Source organism: Schistocerca cancellata, chromosome 3 (assembly GCF_023864275.1).
Source record: "Schistocerca cancellata isolate TAMUIC-IGC-003103 chromosome 3, iqSchCanc2.1, whole genome shotgun sequence".
NCBI classification, from domain to species: domain Eukaryota; kingdom Metazoa; phylum Arthropoda; class Insecta; order Orthoptera; family Acrididae; genus Schistocerca; species Schistocerca cancellata.
Window position 1 is genome coordinate 767,446,084 of NC_064628.1, and position 11,307 is coordinate 767,457,390.

Consider the following 11,307-nt stretch of genomic DNA (forward strand, 5'->3'; position numbering starts at 1 on the left):
CTTCTGAATCTGCTTAGTGTATTCATCTCTTGGTCTCCCTCTACGATTTTTACCCTCCACACTGCCCTCCAATGCTAAATTTGTGATCCCCTGATGCCTCAAAACATGTCCTACCAACCGATCCCTTCTTCTAGTCAAGTTGTGCCACAAACTTCTCTTCTCCCCAATCCTATTCAATACCTCCTCATTAGTTACGTGATCTACCCACCTTATCTTCAGCATTCTTCTGTAGCACCACATTTCGAAAGCTTCTATTCTCTTCTTGTCCAAACTAGTTATCGTCCATGTTTCACTTCCATACATGGCTACACTCCATACAAATACTTTCAGAAACGACTTCCTGACACTTAAATCTATACTCGATGTTAACAAATTCCTCTTCTTGAGAAACGCTTTCCTTGCCATTGCCAGTCTACATTTTATATCCTCTCTACTTCGACCATCATCGGTTATTTTACTCCCTAAATAGCAAAACTCCTTTACTACTTTAAGTGTCTCATTTCCTAATCTAATTCCCTCAGCATCACCCGACTTAATTTGACTACATTCCATTATCCCCGTTTTGCTTTTGTTGATGTTCATCTTATATCCTCCTTTCAAGACACTGTCCATTCCGTTCAACTGCTCTTCCAAGTCCTTTGCTGTCTCTGACATAATTACAATGTCATCGGCGAACCTCAAAGTTTTTACTTCTTCTCCATGAATTTTAATACCTACTCCGAATTTTTCTTTTGTTTCCTTTACTGCTTGCTCAATATACAGATTGAATAACATCGGGGAGAGGCTACAACCCTGTCTCACTCCCTTCCCAACCACTGCTTCCCTTTCATCCCCCTCGACACTTATAACTGCCATCTGGTTTCTGTACAAACTGTAAATAGCCTTTCGCTCCCTGTATTTTACCCCTGCCACCCTCAGAATTTGAAAGAGAGTATTCCAGTTAACATTGTCAAAAGCTTTCTCTAAGTCTACAAATGCTAGAAACGTAGGTTTGCCTTTTCTTAATCTTTCTTCTAAGATAAGTCGTAAGGTCAGTATTGCCTCACGTGTTCCAACATTTCTACGGAATCCAAACTGATCTTCCCCGAGGTCGGCTTCTACCAGTTTTTCCATTCGTCTGTAAAGAATTCGCGTTAGTATTTTGCAGCTGTGATTTATTAAACTGATAGTTCGGTAATTTTCACATCTGTCAACACCTGCTTTCTTTGGGATTGGAATTATTATATTCTTCTTGAAGTCTGAGGGTATTTCGTCTGTCTCATACATCGTGCTCACCAGATGGTAGAGTTTTGTCATGACTGGCTCCCCCGAGGCCATCAGTAGTTCAAATGGAATGTTGTCTACTCCCGGGGCCTTGTTTCGACTCAGGTCTTTCAGTGCTCTGTCAAACTCTTCACGCAGTATCTTATCTCCCATTTCGTCTTCATCTACATCCTCTTTTATTTCCATAATATTGTCCTCAAGTACATCGCCCTTGTATAAACCCTCTATATACTCCTTCCACCTTTCTGCCTTCCCTTCTTTGCTTAGAACTGGGTTGCCATCTGAGCTCTTGATATTCATACAAGTGGTTCTCTTCTCTCCAAAGGTCTCTTTAATTTTCCTATAGGCAGTATCTATCTTACCCCTAGTGAGATAAGCCTCTACATCCTTACATTTGTCCTCTAGCCATCCCTGCTTAGCAATTTTGCACTTCCTGTCGATATCATTTTTGAGACGTTTGTATTCCTTTTTGCCTGCTTCATTTACTGCATTTTTATATTTTCTCCTTTCATCAATTAAATTCAATATTTCTTCTGTTACCCAAGGATTTCTATTAGCCTTCGTCTTTTTACCTACTTGATCCTCTGCTGCCTTCACTACTTCATCCCTCAGAGCTACCCATTCTTCTTCTACTGTATTTCTTTCCCCCATTCCTGTCAATTGTTCCCTTATGCTCTCCCTGAAACTCTCTACAACCTGTGGTTCTTTCAGTTTATCCAGGTCCCATCTCCTTAAATTCCCACCTTTTTGCAGTTTCGTCAGTTTCAATCTGCAGTTCATAACCAATAGATTGCGGTCAGAATCCACATCTGCCCCAGGAAATGTCTTACAATTTAAAACCTGGTTCCTAAATCTCTGTCTTACCATTATATAATCTATCTGAAACCTGTCAGTATCTCCAGGCTTCTTCCATGTATACAGCCTCCTTTCATGATTCTTGAACCAAGTGTTAGCTATGATTAAGTTATGCTCTGTGCAAAATTCTACAAGGCGGTTTCCTCTTTCATTCCTTCCCCCCAATCCATATTCACCTACTATGTTTCCTTCTCTCCCTTTTCCTACTGACGAATTCCAGTCACCCATGACTATTAAATTTTCGTCTCCCTTCACTACCTGAATAATTTCTTTTATCTCGTCATACATTTCATCTATTTCTTCATCATCTGCAGAGGTAGTTGGCATATAAACTTGTACTACTGTAGTAGGCATGGGCTTTGTGTCTATCTTGGCCACAATAATGCGTTCACTATGCTGTTTGTAGTAGCTAACCCGCACTCCTATTTTTTTATTCATTATTAAACCTACTCCTGCATTACCCCTATTTGATTTTGTATTTATAACCCTATAATCACCTGACCAAAAGTCTTGTTCTTCCTGCCACCGAACTTCACTAATTCCACTATCTATGTAATAAAGGAATGCAGAGTGGCCGAAACTTCGCTATCCAATCTCTGTCTCTGCACATCTCTACTACGCTTCGATGCGTCATTAATCGACATTTAGTATTATTGTTTTGATAATGTTTTACATAGTTGTTTTGTTTCTACCATTGGCTATTTTATCCACATTTAGAATAAGTTTGCAAATATCCCGCCAGAGTGCACTAGACTACCGTCACTACTGGCTCTCTAACCGTAACAACAGTACTGCCATCTAGCGAGAGTTTCATAAGTGATTAGAGGACAAAGCGCGCGAAATTTGTCCCGTGACTTTACTTTCCTTGCTTGCTGATGCTGACTGCTTTTGTTGATATCGTGTGATATTAGCAAGTTTCTTTTTCGGAGTGTATTTTGCAAGATTTTAGTGAGTTTTACTAGCTTGTGAATATCTGCGACATACCGCGAGTGTGAAACCAGCACAATATGAATTCAGTGTGCAATTTAATAGGTAAAAACTTGGAACACGGCCATAGGATGCAAGTGAAAGAACTTGGTGCACCCAAACCCGATCTAACGATCAATCAAGAACAGGAACAGTGCAAATCTAGGCAAGGATACAAACGCAGTTTTAATAAAGCAATGTACGATGCAGCTGAGTGGTTGTGTGGTTGTGAAGTGAAAAATGCATCTTTCTGTTTCACCTGTCTTCGTACAAATAGTACTGACAGTGCCTGGACTGAAACTGGTATCACTGACTTAAAGAATTTTCACGCAAAGGTGAAAAAACATAATTCCAGCGAAAAACATTGAACTCCGAGCTTTGGAGGTAAACTACAATAAACACCTTAAATTTAGAACTGAAAACACCAAAAGTATTAAGCAGCCGCAAAGTTAACATTCATCGCATTAAAGATCTCTCCGAAACGCGTCTTTTCATATGATTTGCTGCAAAGTGTCAGAAAATGTAATGATGACGTATAAAAACACTAACCAAAGATTTTAACTCGAAGTTAGCTTCTAATGATATTTAATAAATACCTGATTATAGAAGACATAGTACGTAAAATTATGGGTGGAGAGTGATCTGCCCACCCCCCTCCCCCTGAATTCTTAGTTGTTTATGTCAGACTAATCTGTAACGTAACCAGAGGTCTATATTGGCTCCGATTGATAAATGCCGCAGCCTTCCCCAGTATAGAAACCACGAGCCGCGCCTGATTGCGACTGTAATGGACGATGCCATTGCATCTACATGGGAACGCGTAGGAGCCTTCTGCCACGGGTCCCCATATCCTACAATGTGTGCTGAACAATGTGCTGGTGCTCCCAAACACAAATAGCTGTTTCATACACATACAATGAGAGATGCCTCCCTGGCTGTTGCGGAACGTCGTTCCGCATGTTGTATATGCATTTGCATATTTGGCTCCTTTTCACCGGAAATTGCATATTTTAACTAAAAGTTAGTGATGATGTATATTGTCGCTCTATGTTTAAAATATTTTAAAAATTTAAACCGGCGATCCCTTTGCTGTCCCACAGATTGGCCGCGACCTAGATCTGCGTGCAATCGCTAAGCGTGAGGCAACTGCCTTATGCAAGCTTTTACTCGCACGTCCATTGTTTCAGTTTAGCTTTCTATTTACTTGAAACAGTTTAACGTGTAACATCGTGTAGTGTGTAATGTGTTGTGCGCCATGCCGCCCCAAAAAAGAAACGCCATTTCGTGGATAGCTGACCATCCTGGAACATTTACATTTGGCGGAATTGCTTTATATTGTCAAGTTTGCGAGGAAAACGTTTTGTGCAAAAAAAAGTTTCAAATAGACCAGCATGTCAAGACAAGTCTTCATATCTCAGGAATGCAGAAGAAACAATAGCAAGTTGCAGTAGCAGGGATTTGTCTAAAGGTAATATACCGTTTCTCCTGGGTGGACTTGGGTTTTTAAAAAAAATGTAAACTAAGTATTACGATAAATTTTATTAATAATCGACATGTACGCCAAAAAAGAAGAGATAGAACTACAGTGGACATGTTATTCCATTGACTCTTGCGCTTCTATGCATGACCATCTTTCCTTTGTCATTAGCTTATCTTATCTGCTTGGATTCGGACCTAAGGGGACGTTCTTGTGTAAAGCTCATCTTGCTGTACCAGCTGATAATGTAAGTTGTAGTTAAAACCCGAAAAATATAATTTTTTTGCCAAAAGAATTTGTGTATGTGTTCAATCTATCGTAAATCTGATACCTTTATTGTCTTAAGTAGATATGGGCCTTAACAAAGAATTTTCATTGTTAGGCGCCATCTTAGATAAATGATTAACTTTTGTCTTTTAGCTCATCTACGAGACGTGCCGTCGGTTAGGGCAATTAACTTTATTTCAGATCCCACGAGACCGGAGGCAGCTACTAATAATTTAACAATTTTATTTACAGATTTTCTTTATATAACGAGATAACATCCCAGGCAGAAAAGGTCTGGTCACAGGATTCCAGTTCCATTATAGGATTTCATTTTTAGATGCTACTCTTGTTATCTTATATTGGGGAATAGAGACGAAACCACGATGTATCGACGATTACGTAACTACCCTGAGAACTGAGCTAGTTTACTGAGTGCTTATACAAGTTGGGCTAAATTAAACAACGAATTACGCTGTTAATAATATTCCTGCATTAGTTATTTCTCTTTTATGCTGAGCCATTGCATTAATGTGTGTTTCTTTTTAGTGTGTGTCACGGCTCATATTTTATTACTAATAGTCACAAAACAAATAAAAATTTATATTTTATTACATTACAGTAACCAAAAAAGTCAGTGTAACATGGATCTATGTGAAGCATTCATTGAATCCAATATTCTTCTTCACAAACTTACAAACCTTATCCTCAAAGGCTTCCTGCGCAAATATTGTTTAAATCAAAATATATCAGATTAATCACCATTGCTTAAAAATTACATACGGACAAGTTACGTAAATGCTCAAAAGAAATACGCAATGAACTCAGACAGCATTATCTGGATTTCAGCTGACAGAACTACAGACACTTGTGGCCGTCACATTGCAGATTTAATTGTTGGTGCTTTAAAAGAAGTCTTCTTCTTCTTATTTAGCGGCCTGTAGATAACTTGAAAAAGTAATCCATTTTACGATCGCCAGACTTGTGAATGAAGGTATTAGAAAAATATTGCCAGAATCTTCTACATATGAAAGGGTCTTCGTGTTTATTTCAGATGCTGCTCCCTATACGATCAAAGCAGGAAAAACCTCCTGAGTATTTTATTAAAATGTTATTCATGTGACGTGCTTTGCTCATGCAGTACATCGCCTTGGTGAAGAAGTACGTTCCGCGTTTGTGAATGTAAATAAACTGACTTCATCCACAAAGAAAGAATTTCTAAATATTCCTGCTCGCATCTAGACGTACAAAGAAACACTACCAAATGTGCCTTTAACTTCCGAACCAATGGTAACACGTTGGGGAACGTGGGTCGAAGCTGCGTTGTTTTACAATGAACATTTAGATCTCATTAGAAGGGTAGTAAACGACTTCCATAGTGCAGAGGCTTTAGCAGCTTGTCAGCGCAATAATTCCTGTATTAAAAAAGGCATTGCTGTGATTAGCACTCATTGTTCCCATATACCTGCAACTATTAAAAAGCGTGAAACTCAAGATTTGGCGTTGAATTAATCTATTCAGTTCATGATAAAATTATTCTAGTGAACTCCTTATTGCCGGAGGTATTCCCAAGAAAACTTAAAGAAAAATTTGAATACATTATAAACAATAACCCAGGCTTTGAACCCCCGTGAAAAATTGATAGTTTTACTAATGGGATGGGTGTACTTTTACCAGAAACAGTAAGTGCCAATATAGCACCCAAATTCAAATACTGCCCGGTTACCTCAGTTGATGTAGGACGGTCCTTTTCTGCTTATAAAAATGTTTTGAATGATCGAAAGCACAATCTTACTACCGAACATTCGGAACAATAAGCCTACTAGGTTGTTTATGTTTATATTAGTAGAAAAATGTAAAATTGTAAATGATGTTTTGGTCCAATAGCATTAATTCAGAGTTTATGCTGTTCATAAAAGCTCATAATTGTATGCTTAAAAAAAAAAAATACGGAGTTTTTGAGCGTGCCCCTCTGCGTGCGATATACCTCGAAATTGGTCCTGTACATATCGATCTTTCGCTGCGACCCCCTCGCCTCGCATCCACTTGTTACCGGCAACAATAACAAAGAAGAAAGAATTCTTGAAATACGGTCTGCGTTCCCATTTTGCAAATTTTTAGAAAATAGTCCCAGAAAGACCCCCTTTCTAACCTCTACCAGAGAGTATTCATAAAATGATATTAGCATTCTATACGTACCGATTTTTCGCGTGGCCGGCGCTCTTCCTCGCAGTTGATATGTACAGGCTCGACTTTGAGATATAATGCAAGCAGTAACTACCATGTTTTTTTTATTATTCGATCTAGCATATTTCGGCACTTTTCATGCATTTCTAAGCATTTTGATGCATGTTTGCATGCATATTCTGGGGTTTTTATGATGCATATAATATGGTCTCTTACAATCATTGCTAACGACGACACTGTTGTCGTAGCACAGATCCGGCTGCGTGCGAATAGATCGATTACTCCGAACTATATATCGCAATATTGACAATTGTACTGTGATGTGACTCAATGAATCTGCAAAGAACGACCTGCTAAGTAGCTATCAACAACAGCACTCAGTACATCTCATCAGAGTGGACAATAATTGTTTACAAAGTACCTACTATTCTCAAGTTTTAATAAATTACTAATAATGTGGGTGTGTTGCAGTATTAACTCCACATGAAGTACGTTAGTTATTACAATACATCACATGTAGAGAGTACGAAATTGCAGGAAAATAACACTGCAGGTTTTTGACAGTTGAGAAAGAGAAATTGCCAATTATGGAAACAGGTGATTCACTCCTAACTTTGGTAGGTTTATGAAGAACAGACAGGTGTAGGCCACTATTCAAAAAACTTTCACATGCAACATTTCAGCCACCAGGAACATTATGAAGTTAAGACTTCCACAACACAATACATCTAAATCATAAAGAAGTAATGCTTGAATGGCAATAAAACTGTACAACTGTTTACCATCTCATATTTCAAACATTAACTTGAAAGAGGAATTTTTGCAAATAAGAAAACTATTGATAATAGAAAGTACTTCCTATTCAGTAAAGGAATACTTACTAAATGCAGAAAATTGGAAATAGGCATACAGTATAAAGGAACAAAAATGAGCATAGATACATATGCAGTAAATTCAAAATGTGTCCTCGTGTATGGCAGGGTAGAAGTAAAATATATGTAAGTACATTGTACAGTAGATACAAAACGTACAGTCATGTATGATGCTATTGTATTTAAAAATGATGGACCATGATAATTAAGTAGAGTATATGATCACTATTGTGTTGAACTGACATCGCAAACATGTACTACGACGTAATCCATACAAAACATCCAACGCGACTAAATAAATAAAAATTAATACTACTTTAGCAAGTTACAATGGTCTGGGGAAGAAAAGCATATGAACAGATGCGTTGTAAATATCTATGTGGAAGTCGATACTTCTTGAGGATAGATGCTTCAGTTCTCGTGATATAATGTTATCAGTTCCTGGAACTACCATTGTTTATCAGGGCTTTAGTGTATTCACGCAAAGTGGCTGAGGTGATTTGTGGGAATGAAGTTGTAAGTAGGGCTGTAAACGGTCTTGTAACTGATCTGATGGTCGTCTCCTTATGATCATGACTCTGTCTGTGTCGTTGGTGTTCAGTGTAGTAAACTGTAGTTTAAAAGAGTGTGCCATAGCGTCCGCTGTATCAAAGGGATCGTAATCTGAGCCGTATTGTCCTTGGAGAGATGTGATTGTAGATACGGTACATGTTGTTGTGTTGCATTTGTTATTCGCCACAATTTTGGCGTTCTGTTCCGCATCACAACGTGATTCTCTCCATATCCGACTTTTGTCTTGTTGTAATTGATTCCTTATGTGTCTGCACAGTCTGTCCATCGCGATAATTTCGCCAGCGTCGACTTTATTGCAGTTGACACTGAAAGCATAGAATCTACATACAAAACTCGTCGCACTGTGCATGCATAACTTAACGGTTTGCAACGCACACGTGAACATACGCATACAAACCCTAGTCTTCTCTCACTGAAACAGTTACTAAGATTTACACGAAAAATTGCATCGGCTATGGTTCGTTACACATTTCTTACTAGCTATACAGGGAGATTAAATGTTACATGGTGTACAATCTGTTTCAAAAATTAAAAAAGAATCGATAGTGAAGTAAGGGTGTGTTCGAATCAAACAAAACTGAACTACGTCTCTATCAGTACTGAACTTACACTAAAGAGCCAAAGAAACTGGTACACCTGTATAACGTCATGTAGGACCCCCGCGAGCTCGCAGAAGTGCCGCAACTCGACGTGGCATGGACTCGACTAATGTCTGAAGTAGTGCTGGAGGGAACTGACACCATGAATGCTACAGGGCTGTCCATAAGTCCGTGAGAGTACGAGGGGTGGAGATCTCTTCTGAACAGCACATTGCAAGGCATCCCAGAGATGCTCAGTAATGTTCATGTCTGGGGAGTTTGGTGGCTGGAAGAAATGTTTAAACTCAGAAGAGTGTTTCTGGAGCCACCCTGTAGCAACACTGGACTATGGGGTGTCGCATTGTCCTGCTGGAGTTGCCCAAGTCCATCGGAATGCACAATGGACATGAATTAGCTGATCAGGCAGGATGCTTACATACGTGTCACCTGTCAGTCATATTTAAATGTATCACGAGTCCCATATCACTCCAACTGCACACGCCCCACACTATTACAGAGCCTCCACCTGGCGACATGCAGGGTTCATGGATTCATAGGGTTGTCTCCAAACCCATACACGTCCATTCGCTCCAAAAAATTTGAAACGAGACTCGTCCGACCAGGCATCAACAGCCAAATGTTAGTGGTGAGGGGTACAGGCGAGGCGTGAAGCCTTGTGCCGTGCGGTCACCAAGGGTTCACGACTGGGCCTTCGGCTCCGAAAGCCCATATCGATGATGTTTCATTGAATGGTTCGCACGCTGACACTTGTTTATTAACCCAGCATTGAAATGTGCAGCAATTTGCGGAAGGGTTGCATTTCTGGCACTTTGAAAGATTCTCTTTTGTCTTCGTTGGTCCCGTTATTGCAGGATCTTTCCGGCTGCAGCGACGTCGTAGATTTCATGTTTTACCGGACTCCTGATATTCACAGCACACTCGTGAAATGGTCGTACGGAAAAATCCCCACTTCATCGCTACCTCAGAGACGCTGTGTCCCATCGCTCGTGCGCCGACTATAACACCCACGTTCAAACTCATTTAAATCTTAGTAACCTGCCATTGTAGCAGCAGTACCCGATCTAAAATGTGGGCCAGACACTTGTTATCTTATGTAGGCGTTGCCTACGGCAGCGCCGTATTCTGTCTGTTTACATATCTCTGTGCTTGAATATGCGTGCCTGGCGCTTCAGTGTAAGTTGCTGAGGAGAATGGACATTTCAAAGATAACGAATGAGTCTTCGATTGCTAGGTCACGTAAATGCATTGTTTGAGTCTAACTAAAATCTGCTGAATACATTTGGAATTAATACACACAAAATGATTTTGCTTATTGCGGACAAACTATGGGAAACGCCTGATGTTAAGAAGAATTCCGCTAGCAACTGGTAAAATTGTTGTTTTATTGAAACACAACGGCCGTATCATCAGTGTAACGAACATGGTAAAGAGTAATATACAGTGTCTCATCTTCGTAGTTATTAAAATTTATAAAAGTAATATCTAAACTACACTCAGTGTTAAAAAGGTCATAGATGTACCCAATGCTCCTACCCAAGACATGTTATTCAGTGAATATTATCTACATTACATTGGCGAATAATGCGTGATAATGACATGATTCATTATTTACGTAAAAATTGCTGGTTGGTGGATCATGTAGTTGCAAAGCAATGTTTTAAAATTTGCCTGCATCTAAAAGAAGAAGAAATATCTTTGATTGAGAGAACACGAAAATTTTTTTAAAAGAAAAAGCTGTGGTAAATAAATTTTTGCATACTGCATCACACGCAATGATTACCCTAAGAAACCGATGGGTTATTTCGAAAAAGTTTTCAGGAACACCTTAACTTAAATAATCCCCGATCCGCATTAGCAATGCACTTACGCGAATAGGGGCACAGCACCACAAACCCTACAGAAAATTTTAAAATACTTCATCAAAAACTCATATTTTGAATATATTAGAGGAGGAAGAAAGTTTTAGATATAAAAGAAAAGGAAACAGTTCACGTTGCGTAATCAATCTGAACTAAAGAACCATAGCGTTTTCTGGCTGATTTTGATTGTTTTTACGATTAAGTATCAGTATGTAATAAAATTCAGAATTATTCGCATTTGTAAAGAGAGTGACACAGCGGTTCTATTCATGAGTAACACGACTTCACACCGTCCACATGTAAAGGGTGAACATTAACACGACCTATATATCACAGGGACGGATCCCTGACTGGAAATAGAAGAAAGAAGGTCCATGAACATGTGTCCAGAA